This window comes from Macadamia integrifolia, chromosome 3, assembly GCF_013358625.1.
Source record: "Macadamia integrifolia cultivar HAES 741 chromosome 3, SCU_Mint_v3, whole genome shotgun sequence".
Taxonomy (NCBI): Eukaryota; Viridiplantae; Streptophyta; class Magnoliopsida; order Proteales; family Proteaceae; genus Macadamia; species Macadamia integrifolia.
Window position 1 is genome coordinate 34,014,753 of NC_056559.1, and position 3,928 is coordinate 34,018,680.

Sequence of the window (3,928 nt, forward strand, 5' to 3'; positions counted from 1 at the left end):
TGATATATACACAAAAAGAATAAAATTCAAATATCAAGTACATAAGGAAATCCACCAAAACAATCAGAGTACACAGCTCGGCTCGGTATCAAGGTTGGAGCTCGGCTCGGCATTAAGGATCGTGCCCAGCTCGGCATCACATAGACGAGCTCAGTTTAACCTCAGAAGTGGAGCTCAGCAAGGCCTCAAAGGTGGAGCTCAGCTCGGCCTTAGAACTGCTGTCCCGCAGCACAGCTCTCGCACGAGCAGTCGGTGTCGTGCCCTAACTCCTCAGGGGTCCACCAGTCCTCTTCAGGAAACTCGACTGTGGGACCAACCCCATACTCCTCAGATGTATGACCTGTAAAATCATCTAAAAAAGGGTTTACACGTGGGATGAGCTCACTAGCTCAGTAAGTGGTAAGATGGACCACACAGTAGTCCACACATCAAAACACAATCATATGCACTACATGCCATGCTATACATTTTAATGCGCATCCACCTAAGCAACATTACTAAGTCTTCGGGTCTAGTGCTACTACAGCCACAGTGCGCGTATACCCCGGGTACGAGCCGCGAACTCCATCCTGCGATACGCCCATAGGGCTGTCAGAGAAGGCCCACTGTGAGTACTCAGAAAAGTAAAGACAATGCCGTCCACCGGCTCTCAACAGAAATGTAAATGACTGAAAATAAAGGTGCTGACTCCAGTAATTTAAAAGCAGTACGATTGGCCCTCTTGAATGTACCATCGGGGTTGCCGGCTGTCCTACATGACCCGCCGGACGTTATGTCTAACCTCCACAGTGACCCGACGACCGCGACCACTGCTTCCCCCCAAATGATAACCCAACACCTTAACCCCTATTGGGAAGGGTCGTTGTACGGGATGGTGAAAATCCTAATACCGCATGCTCCTATATGATAATAGTACGATTGCATAGTGCCTCCGTGTCCCATTCCACGGGCCACTAATGCACTCGTTTTCAAGCCGACTACGGCATCTAGTCTATCAATGCATCATGCACCATGATATACACATTCAACATATAAACATCTCATTCAATTGGCATTTAGAAAGTAAACATAGCACATATGCATCACAATGTGAGGAATGACTAATCTACATAGCATATTCATGATGGCATGACTAGAATAGATATAATTAAATGAATGCCAAACAATGCCTTGAAACAAGGCCAAACGTCCTCTCCCCACTTACCTGTAGCGTACAAGGATTCCCGTTCGGTACGGGTGAGATCCGGTGCGAATCGGGTAGGATTTGGTGAACCTAACATAATTGAGCAGGGTTAGTACTTCACCATCTTAGGATCAAAATTAATGAAATCCGATGTCAAAATCGTGTTTAAAACGTCAAAAGAAGGTCACACGTCCGATTTGGGTCCAATCGGAGATAACGATCACCCTCGGGGCCACACGGGTGGGTCAGACAGGTGGGCAGTCTGGCCCACCGGTCCTACCCACCGGTTGGGACCCCGACTGGTAGGGGCCCGCCGGTTGGGCCCGAAGGCCCCCTGCCTTCTCAGGTGGGTACCCACAGGCGGGTAGGGGCCCACCGGTTGTACCCACCGGTCTTGGCGGGAAACACCCTATTTCTTCCCAGCTTTCTCCATTCTTTGGGGATTCAAATGGGGCTTTTCCCCACCCATTCTTCACACCTTCAAGGTCCTATAGGATGGTTCTAACCTAGATCTAGGTTAGATTCAAGTGATAGGAAACCATCTTACCTTCTTCGCTCAAGAATGACTTCAAACCCTCCAAATCACTTCAAACTCACAATGCTTCTTCCACCTTGTCAATGTCTCTTCAAATCCTTCAAGATCAACACATAAATCATCTATTAAACCTTAGATTCATCATTTCAAAGGGGATTTACAAGATCTCAAGAAACCATACTCGAATCAAGGGTTTTAAAGCTTGGGTATGGTGAATGTTCACAAAACCTAACTTTGCTTACCTCTAACTGTAGATCTAGAGTTGAAGATCACTCTCCCGGCGCCGGAATGGGAAGATCAAGCTTCGGCGCCGCTGAAATTCCTCTTTTCTTCCTCTTCCTTCTCTTCCCTTCTTCTTCCCTTTTTCTTTTCTCTCTCCTCTTTACTATTCTCACCAACGTACGGGTGACATAAATGGAAAGAGAAGAAAACATAAAGCTATATATATAATTCCTAATTAAGTGAATAGTGCACATGGATGGGTCACTCAGGTGGGTGGGTGTACCCACCTGAGGACCAAAACTTGGGATTTTGACCGGGATCGGGCCTTGGCGCGAACCCCACCCCGGCATACGATGTAGCATACGTGTATACCTTAAAATACGGCTACAATACCTACTTTATCCGTGCATAGCCTTATGGTAGGTGCATGTACACGGCTTGGGCACTCCCGTCTCTTCCGGCACTGGCTCGGACTTGTCGGGCCAGCCGGTGTTTAAGGTCTCCCGTGCCATCATAGCCCATAAGGAACCCGCCCTAATTTCCACTGGCCCGGTTCCTGCATGGTCAAACCGGTTCAACCGGAAAATCAGACCGGGTTTAAGAAGCGGGGTATTACAGTCTGGTCAAGTAGGGAAGCTCATATTATGATGCATCCCTTGGACTAAGTAGAGAAACCTACTTGTGAGTCTCTCTCTAGCTTTCTCCCCTTTCTTTTACTTTATTTTTATTTCAACATTTTTTCCTTTATTTTTTTTAATTACGTGGGTTGTTTATTTCACTTATTTATTTATTTAATTTTAATTACGTGGCATTCGTCTTTAAATTCTTAAATGACGAATGGTTAGAACGTTATTTTAGATGCATATGTTTAGGACGGTAGTTAGAATTCGATCACAATCATTAATAGGTTCACTTTCGCATTATTAGAAGAAAAAATAATAATGTGGCTGCTCTCTCTGAGTTCGACTCATAGCTACACTGATCCGTACACTTGCGGTTATATGTTAAAACAAGTTTTTGACGCCGTTGCCTGGGAGACAGTTCCATGTTATTTTTTTCTTTCTTTTGGTAAATTAGAGGGCTTTGTTTGCTTTTTTTGTTTTTTCTTTTCTTTTATTGAATTCATGAGAAGAACAACTTGCAATAATAGTTGTATTGGTGGAGGTCGCCATGCCTTACAGTATGATAAAGACAGGTTTCGCCCTGTAGCAGTACCTCAGGAATTGACCTGAGCAACCCTGGATCCCTGTCGATAAGCTCTCAAAAAGCTAAAAAAAATAAAAAAAAATCAAAAACATCATAAAAAAATCATAAAAAAATTATATAAAAAAAAAATTTTTGCTATCCATTCTTTTATGCTTGTCTTACTCTAGTTGTGGGTAGTTTTCTGTTGCATGAGTGTTAGGTGGGTACGTAATACTAAGAATCAGTTAGAAAGAAGAGATCCAACAAGTAGTGATACGTTTGCTCTCTTTAAAACCCTTCAATATGGGAGATCAACAGTAAAACCCTTCACTTAAATCTCTAAAAGATAGGTTCTACCCTGCTAGAAGAGCCCAACCTTCTTGCATTGTTCTACCACAAGCCTAGGGCAATAATTTTGAACTTAAATCTTAATACATCACTATATTGCCCCACTTCCATGGGTTGACCTTTGAGGATGCATACCTATTTCTAAGGGAATTTGAACAGGTATGTGTTCTAATTAAGATCCAACAGCTTTCTGATAATGCCGTTAAGCTTAGGTTTATCACTTTTGCATTGAAAGACCAAGCTAAGAAGTGGTTGTATGGGTTAGCCACAAATTCCATAACCTCATGGGAACAGTTCACAGTTGTCTTCCTTAAGAAGTTTTTCCCAACTCACAAGACTAATAAGCTTAAAAGTGATATCCTTTAGTTTAAGCAAAAGTCTAGTGAGTCATTTTCCAAACTTATGGAGAGATTCAAGGATCTACTCCAAGAATGCCCTCACCATGGCCTAGACTT

General features: G+C 43.5%; 1 non-coding gene across 1 annotated transcript; it reads right to left on the reverse strand.

Annotated features, from left to right (window-relative positions):
* Positions 1 to 3,815: 3,815 nt before the first annotated feature.
* Positions 3,816 to 3,922, reverse strand: LOC122075013. Its single transcript, XR_006139153.1, has one exon. It is a non-coding gene; the product is annotated as a small nucleolar RNA R71 (small nucleolar RNA).
* Positions 3,923 to 3,928: the final 6 nt, after the last annotated feature.